This window comes from Quercus lobata, chromosome 8, assembly GCF_001633185.2.
Source record: "Quercus lobata isolate SW786 chromosome 8, ValleyOak3.0 Primary Assembly, whole genome shotgun sequence".
Taxonomy (NCBI): Eukaryota; Viridiplantae; Streptophyta; class Magnoliopsida; order Fagales; family Fagaceae; genus Quercus; species Quercus lobata.
Window position 1 is genome coordinate 45318107 of NC_044911.1, and position 9471 is coordinate 45327577.

The 9471-nt window shown below is 34.4% G+C and overlaps 2 long non-coding RNA genes across 3 annotated transcripts; both read left to right on the forward strand.

The window, feature by feature from the left end:
• Positions 1-1065: 1065 nt before the first annotated feature.
• Positions 1066-5739, forward strand: LOC115957371. 2 transcript variants are annotated; one of them, XR_004084350.1, is made up of 5 exons: positions 1066-1583; positions 2856-2906; positions 3922-4008; positions 4545-5047; positions 5536-5739. It is a non-coding gene; the product is annotated as an uncharacterized LOC115957371 (long non-coding RNA). The 2 variants fall into 2 exon arrangements; XR_004084351.1 differs by having other exon boundaries at positions 4545-4815.
• A 949-nt stretch (positions 5740-6688) lies between these two features.
• LOC115957372 lies at positions 6689-9112 on the forward strand. Its single transcript, XR_004084352.1, has 3 exons — positions 6689-6770; positions 7510-7694; positions 8251-9112. It is a non-coding gene; the product is annotated as an uncharacterized LOC115957372 (long non-coding RNA).
• Positions 9113-9471: the final 359 nt, after the last annotated feature.

A 9471-nucleotide genomic window follows, 5' to 3' on the forward strand; every position in this document is an offset into this window, starting at 1 on the left:
TATAGTAAACAGCAATATGGAGAGAGAGAGAGAGAGAGAGAGAGAGAGAGAGACCTGTGACACAACAAGCAGCATTTTCCATTTACATCATCATGAGCCAGTTCATATTCTAGAAGATAAGTTTTGTAATGCCTTTTGAGTGTATTCCCTACACCCTAATTATCAGAAATACAACTTGAGTCCCCCAAAAGTTTTCCAAAATCCTTGTAAGTTACAACAGGTTAATGAAATTTGAAGTATGAAAGAATAACATCATATGAAACCAATCCCAAGAGAAAATCGCAATTAAAAAAAAAAAAAAATGCCAGAATTACTTTCAGCCTATCTAGCCCCCTCAAGTTAAGTCATAAAGCTCAACAGAAAATATTGAAAATAAATTTGTGTCAAGAATATTTTGAAAACAAATAGTAAAAAATCACCATTAGCAAACACCATCTCCCAGATACTTCAAATTTTCCCAATTAGATAAGCTTGCAATCACAAAGGCATTTACTATGCACTGTGACATAATATTAATTTTGTAATTAAGGTCTAACCTTCAATTGCATATCATGCAACATAAAGCATCTCAAGAATGAAAGTTGAAAAACCATACAGTCATTCTATTGGTCAATGTGTGATAATGCATTTTTGAGAAAACTTGTCCTTTCCAATTGATGTCATTCCCAATATGAAAGCCTCCTCGTGAAACCACCTGAGAGACCAACTTTTTTAAAGCTAATTCTTGGCATATTTTCAATAACCTTTAATAAGGTAAAGAACTTACTTCTCTATACAAGTTGAAAAGATCAAGGCACGCTTAGCATTGAGAACGACATTAGTGAACTCGGCCAACCCACTTAAGGAATGAGACGAGTATGTCCACGAAGGGTCAAAAACTGTTTGGATAGAACTTATTTTGCTGAAACTAAAAACACTGTAGTAAAATAATTTTTTAATATGTAAATAGTATGGTGAGACCCTTTTTTAATAAAAAAATTGATAAAAAATGAAGTTTGTAGGCCGTAAACCGTTCATAAATATACCGTTCACAAAACACCGGAACAACAGTTGCAGCTGAAAAAAAAAAGCGTTAAAACGCAGATGCAGCAGGTTTAAGTGCTGTGTGTTTTTCCATTGAGCCGTTGGGTTCAAGGGGGTTAAAATACAGATCAAACGGCTAGCAATTGTGCCATAAGCCGCTGGGTTCACAAAAGCTAACGGCTAGCAATTTTGAGGGATTCTCAGGAGCTCTTTGTTGTTCATTGAAAATCCAAAGGGAGATTCTTGAGAGGAGAAGTAGAAACAGAGAGAGAGAGAAAAAAAAAAAAAAAATACACGCACACAACCCACAATCTATAACAGTTCCATCCAAAACCCCAAATCTCCAAAACCCACACACAGAACAGAGACACCAAACCTCAACCACCGAAAGCCCCAAAATCAGAACCCAAAACACAAAGCCAAACTTCAAACATCGTACCTACACAAACCCACAAAGAAAAACCCATATCTCACCCAGATGAAGCTCCGCTGCTTCACTCCAAAGCCAGCACAGACACCAAGGAGGACCACCACCACCACCACTAGGTGAAAACCGCTAGGTTTATATCTCTAACCCTCAAACTCTGCTTTAGACTGTTTGTTGCATGGGATTTTGATGCTTTAGATGTTAGGTTGAGTTGACTGAATGAAACAATAAACATAGACACGAGATTTTTAAACACTAGAACGACTTCTATAGATCATGGGCTATGTCCCATACTCTCTTTTTTCTAACTTGGACCAAAATAAGTTCATAGGCTGACCCCATTTTGATAACAAAATAAGCTCTTTCTCTTGATGATAACTTGAACAAATTCATTTCTTTGCTTGCTTGCTTTGAATTAATTTTTTTTTTTTAAACGGATTTTAGTTAGTCACCTACACTTTAATTTCATCATCGCGTTATCTCTATTATTTCTTGTCTTGTTATATGATTTAATTAGGTCTAACCATGCCATAAAGATTACTACTCTTTCTCGTTTGAGGTTTCTCTTGCAAATTTACTGTCTACTTGGGTTCCAACCCCTTGTACCCTTCAATAAATATGAATTCTTATTAAACTAAAAAGGTGAAAGCCAATGGACTAATAGCAAGAACTTAAAGTTTGGCTTCACACTAGGAAGCACATACGCTTCATTTGGAATGCCGTACCTGTGTCTCAACCTTGTGCTTTCCAGGTAAGGACTAATTTTTCAAAAATTGTTGTGTTGCCGTGTTGTACCCATGCTTCCCAGGTATCACATTTCTTCAACTCTTTATGATAATTTGTAAAGATCCTTTTGAGTATTTACTAGTTAATGAGTAATTTTAAGATCAGGTTTTTAAAATTATTGTAGTAGCACATATCTGCAAGCATAGTGCACGATTTTTATAATTTCTCTCTTTCTTTAGTTTCTTCTGGATTAATTTGTCAGAGTTTTGTCGTTTATTCTTACAAATGAATGTATTTAGCAGATGGAACTCCAGGTATTTTTAGGAGGCAGTTTTATAGATTTTTTTTTTTTTTTTTCATTAACCATTACTTTTTATTTGGTGACATTTTAGGTTCTATGCTTATTTCTTTTTAAACAAAAATTACACGCTTATGATTGACAATTTTGTTGTTGTTTCTTTTGGTCTCATTTTTTGGCAAATAATAATAATAATAATAATAATAATAATAATAATAATAATAATAATAATAATGATAATAATATTATTTTTTATTTTATTACTGTTACTATTGTTGTTGTTGCAGTATATTTTTCATTATTATTGTTATAGTGATTTTTGTTGTATATCATTTCACTATTTAGAAATACTCTTTTACAGGAATGTGTGTTCATTTGCAGGTGCTCCATCTCAAGCTCGGCTCTTCCAACTTGAGAAAGGATGATGTCATGGTATATATCATTATAATTTTTCTTGTGTCACTTTCAATCAGAATCAAAAACATGTTTCTGCACCCTAATTTGGGTTGAATTTTATCATTCTAGAGATGTTGTGGAATTGTAGAAATGTTTCAAAACATAGCCTTGCCTAGGTTAATCAGATGTTAAGTCTCAGTTTCGAACTGATAGTCAATCATTTTAGATGTAACATTGATTTGATACAATTACCTTGCGTGCTTAAATTTCCCACTAAAATATGAAATTAATGTACTTAATGCATTGAGAATGTTTAATCTTCCTCTTGTAGATGCTGTTGGACAACGGAATTGGATGATTCTCTTAGTTCTGTTGACATAACCATGAAATAGACTTGAGGATTGATATATATATATATATATATATATATCTGTGTGTGTGAGACAAATGAAAGAAAAGTAAGACAAATAAAAGAAGAAAACATTACACATACACATATGTACTTTTGTTCATATGGTATTATGTTTTTACTTTTATTGATAAATTAGACTCACAAGAGATCAGGCCTTGGTGTGATGGAAAATGCCTTCCATCAAAAGCGATTTGTCACATATTTGAGTCCGGGAATCAGCCTCTCCAAAAAAATTAGGGCTAAGGCTACTTACCAATCACCTCTCTCAGACCCCTCAAAAAGTGAGAGCTTTGTGCACTAGGTAGAACTTTTTAATTACACATACTCAAAGGGTCTTGAATGATGACCTCACTCAAATAGAAGGAAGTACCATTTGACCTATAGGTCATTGGCAACAATATGTAATATGTTGAAAACATATCCCATGAAAATAACCCTCATGACCAGCCATAGCTTCCATTTGAAAATATTTTTTTCTACTGATTCTTAGACACACTTAAACCAGTTTATAGAAATGCAAACCTTGTTATAATGCCAGAGTACTTTTAAATAAGAGCCCATGAAAAATGGTCTGCTGTGTATTTTTTTGGCCTAAATATTGTACACATAGTATTGGGATCTGATTTCTCTTTTTGGCAGGTTATTTTCTATACTTTATATCTACGCTTGTTGCTACCTGTGAAGGGTGGCTTTGCTGGACTAATGTGTGTGGGTTTTAACTCTAGGGTATGGTTCCTTTTTCTTTTTTTAACTCAAAAATTTTTGTTTTGGACTTCTATATTTTATTAATCAAGATGTCATTTTCCCCCTTCTCTCCAAGATTTGGTGTGATAATATCTCATCCAAAGCTTGTTGAGCACGAGGACCAAAACTGGGTATGTACGTCCGGTGGTTATCTTGTTTTTCATAGTGTTGGCACTCAATTCAAGGAAGCAGTTATTAGTTATCTTGAATTTCTAAAAATGGAATACCATTTTAAAGCTTTACCAGCTTATGAACCCTGCCAGCTAAATGGGGGTGTGTCTATATCTTCTCCATGTTGAATTTTTCTAAATAGAAACAGACGAGAAAGGTGGTAGTGATAAGATTTTGAAATAATCCAGTGAAAAACAAGGAAATTTGTTTCCCTTTAGGAGTTTTGATCTTTTATTTTGGTCTCACTCATCAAAGAACATATGAAAATTGAGTCTGCTGTGTTTGGCATTAACAGTATTTTTGTTGCAGACTATTGAATGGTCTTTATTTTTCTTTTCTTTCTCCAGACTTTACCAACAATTGAATGAGGGAGGCACATCTGGCTTATATTAGATGTTGGTTGTGGTATTGCTAGCTTTGGTGTCTATTTACTGGACAAAAATGTCCTTACCATGTCATTTGCTCCAAGGATAAGCATGAAGCTGAGATACAGTTTGATCTTGAAGGGGGGAGTGCTTGCTACTCTGTCTGTCATTGGAACACGAAGGCTGACCTTTCTGGACAAAGCATATGATTTGATTCGTTGTGCACATTGCGAGGTTCACTGGGATGCAAATTGTACTTTATGCGACTGCTTTTCACTATTAAGTCTGGAGTACTAAATTTTTTCATCCCCATTGATGTACCAAATACTCTATCCATTATACCTGACAGACGGTTGATTGGAATCTATCATGACTGGTGCAAGTCTTTTAATTCCTATCCTCGACCTTATGATCTACTGCATTCCAGCTTTTTCTTTAGAAATCTCACACACCAGCGAACTGGCTTGCTGCCCTTTTAACCAATGGTTATTGCTGGCTCATAACTGATTGATTTTATTTATTTATTTATTTTATGAATGAAATTAGAAATACAGCAATTGCTTATCTTTATTTGGTAGAAATATATCTTCTTACTATATATAAAAAAAGAGAATTTTTGGCTGGAGAGCAGGGGGGCTGTTTGGTCTTTTGCCTCTCAATTAAATCCAGGGATCAAGTTGATGCAATTTACATTTACCAATTCACAAGTCCCAACTGCTTACACTATGTGACGAGAATTGAATGAAAATGACATAAGGGAAGAATCAGTGCCTTGGATTGGGTTGCTGTGTTAGGCTGTCATTCTTTCACTTCAGTTTAAGATTTATTTTCAGTTCATGCGTTTTTGGACTTTTGTACTTTATGCTCTTGATTTGTACTTTGTCCCTGATGTATACTCCCTGTATACTCAGGTGACACTTCTCTTCTTTTTATAACACATTTTTATTACTTATCAAAAAAAAAAAAAAAAAAGGTGAAGAATCAGCGCCAAAGAGGGGCAGAGAGGTGCCTCTGAAGAGATCTAAGATGCAAAGCTCAAAGTCACAAAGAAGTCTAGAGCCGAGTCAGTGATGCACGCACCTCGCAAGAAGACATGTCCAAGCGCTACGACCATTACAATAATGTTCCATAGAAAGAGAGATGAAGGAGGGGACTAATGGTTAGAGTGAATTAATATTTCAGGTACATTAATAAGTGCAAATGAAGTGTTCTTGAAAATGTCTGAATGGGTTATTTTTTGTGTTTTTGCTATTTGTTTGTGTGTTCGATGACACACTCACATTCAAAATGTAGATTATATACTCTTGATTTTACTTTTAACATCCACTTGGACAAACTCTTTGAAAGTAATTTTTGTTGTGGATAAATTATTGGTCCCCATTCTAAATGATGTAGAGCTTTAGAATAAATAAATATGCGATACAAATCATAATATTTTGTTTGTTATAAATATTCTCTAATAGTGATGCATATGTGTCTTGCATCTGCCTCAAAAACTTTTGTTTACCAAAAAAAAGAAAGAAAGCTAAACCTAATTCAATATTTTATTCAATTTAGCTTTATAAATGGTGATTTGAGATTTTTGCAATTTTGTCATTTGTGATGTCATTGATGTAATTGTTGAGATAGATCTTCTATTGAGACCAGGTTGATATATTTTGGTTCTGAACACCATTGAAATGATTAAAAAGCGTAGTCCAATCTTGCATTTGCTTCATTGGTCACGAACACTCAATAAGGATCAGTTCTTTGTCAGATTCTGATTGCTTTTATTTATTTTGAAAAATCAAAATAAACATAAAATATAAATATAAACAAATAAAATAGACCTAAATATATTAATTAATTAATTAATTGTTGTATCCCCACCATGTTGTTTCATAATTTTTTAAGAATTGCCGTGTCCTTGTGTCCCATGTGGTGTTGTGCTTGTGTCCATTCTTCTTAGCCCAGATATATGTTGCTATATTAACTCTCATTTTTAGGAGCTTTGCAAATATGAAGAACTCCTATGATTAGTAAAGATTGATGTTAAAGATAGTGTTAACCTTGTTTCTGCCAAAACGTTTTTATTGTCCTAACATGCGCATAAAACTATATTTTACTTGCTTTTTGAAATTTATTATGCAGGACCCACTGGTAAATAAGGGACGAAATTCAGTTCTGTTGCTCAGTATAGATGTTTGGGAGCATGCTTACTACTTGCAGGTAAATTAGTATTACTTTAGATTGCTATTTATATCTCCAGTCTGGTTGCTTGATCTCTTAAACTCAATAACTATTATTGTTGAGATTAATTCCATCTTCTACATGATGGCCATATTTATTCAGAAGCATAAGGTTTGTACTGACATCTTCTGTGATTTCCACTTTGAAAATCAATTTGTTGTATTCGATACATATGGGGTTTGATCGAATGAAATGTACTCCTATGAATACTAAGCCTCTAGGTGTTGAATATTTGTTCCCCGTTGGAGTGGGAGTGGATGAGGGTAGCAGTGTATCAACCTGAGGTTGCGTTTTGCAATATTTAATAAGAAATTAATTGCATTACTTTCATCGCACTCTCCTTGAGGTTTGGGGGAATGACACTCCATGCCAAACTTAAAGGGAAAAAACAGTTAACTCCAATGAAATCTGTGAAATCTGTTTGACCTAGCACAGTTTCTACAAAATGCCTATACATACATATATTTTTAAATGTTTCCTATGTCCTTATCAAAACTTCTGTCAATGACTGTTAGTCTAGATGGTTGGCTCTATGTTAATGACTTAATTCCATTTTTTGTTTGTTTTATAAGTTGACTGTTAGTCTCCAGTTTTTTTATAGCTCTTACTTTTCTCTCTCCGTAGTCCATAATGCTGAGCATATAGAGGGTTCTATAATTTAATAGATAGACTTAAATATAATACACTCACTTTTTCTTTACCACTCCTCTGCTGCAAGGAATAAATGGCATACTACAGGATCACCCTTTATCTATGCTTCTTTCAGAATTGCTGCAGCACTTATTGAACTACTTGTTTGGGTAATGAATGTCATCTGGGAAATGAATGTCATCCCCATTGAAGTGCCAAAACTCTTTCCGTTATATTTGACAGAGGGTTGATTGGAATCTATCTTCCACAAAGGTACAGCAGTGAATCTCTTTAGAAATCATACTCAGATACATTGGAGAAAAGTATGGCTCTTATAATAACGCATATTCTACCCGTTTGTTCCAAGTTATGCTGTACATGTTAATTGCATAAGCTATTATCTTTAGTGTTCACAAACATATCAAGTCAAACTTTCATTTGATTAAGCTATTATCTCTCTCTCTCTCTCTCTCTCTCTCTCTCGGCTTCCTGTTCTATTGCATCATTTCAAATGACTCTACATGCCTTTCAACAGATACTTTGATTTAGGGTTGATGATGACAATTCCAATTCTGGAAATTGGCTCCATGAGAATTGAGACTTTGAGTGTTTTTTAAAGTATTTTATTTTTGGATTTGTGATACAAAAACACTAATACCTTACATGCCTTTCAACAGATACTTTGATTTAGGTTTGTCACTATTGATGATGACAATTCCAATTCTTGAAATTAGCTCAATGAGAATTGATACTTGAGTGTTTTTTAAAGTATTTTATTTTTGGATTCATGATACAAAAACACTAATATACCTTGTGTGTGATCTTGTAGTGCTTGTAGAGGAAGAATTTGTCTCCCACAAGATGAACTTGCACAAGCTGGCTTGTCAGATGATGACACAGTTCATGGAAAAGTGACTGGATAAATGGCTTGGTTTCATGAAGGGCCACATAAAAGCGAGCTAGGATGTTCTATGATGAAGCGGAGAATGGGGTTCCTGAGCTCAAATTAGCAGAGTAGATGGGGTGTATGGGCATGGTTGTTGCCGACAGATTTTGGATGCCATTGGAGCTAATGATTACAACTACTTCACAAAACAGGCTTAGGTAGGAAAAGCACTAATATCAGTTCCATTAGTCTACTTTGGATTCCTGGGGATACTATAGTGCAGCAGCATGAAGAGTTGCCCAGCAAGAAAGCATGCTGAGAGACACTAGGAAGATCCTTTAATGCTTATTGTCACTTATGAGGGTGATCATAACCATTCAAGGTTACTATCATCACAATCTGCCCATCATGAGAACTTCATGGATATTCTTCAAAGGAGAGGGGGAAAAAAATAACTCCAAAAATCATGGATATCCTTCAAAGGAGAGGGGGGAAAAAAAGACTCCAAAAATTCTACTGCCAACTTTTCACGTACAACTTCATGTTTTCTTATGAATTGCTCCTGTATATATATCACTGATAGTGGGAACTGGGAAGGATCTGTTGTAAGATAAATGGGATTTCTAAGTCTTTTTCAGCTTTCTGGATAAGTCTGGTTTTAGACGCAACCAGAATTTTTAAGGCCTTTTTATATAGAATTCGGCATAAATTTCCAGAGTTCCTTTATAAAGGACCAAAGGAATTTTTAAACCCCTTTTGTAAAACATATTATTCTTAATTACTGCATTCTTAATTCTTAAATGATCTTCAGCTTGACCATCAAAGATTTTCTTATCTTATGATTAATGTATAATTCTATGTTCAATTCTCTTTGGTAACATTACTCAGAAATAGTTGTCTACCACAGTATATTGAATGCAAATTTATATCTGGTTTTGTTCGAAGTTTGTTTGGGCTGACCAGTACCAAAATATCAAGCTAACGTAGATACAAGAATTGTCAATGTTCTTGCTGGTATGAGAACAAGTCTGGGTATGTCCATGAAAAGATAGTGGTCCAAGTGAGAATTACTGTTGTAATCACATCTCAGTTGCTTCTTCCCTCACCCCCTCACCAAATTTTCTTTTTCCATTGTCAATCTCTCTCATGTTCTGTTCTGTAATT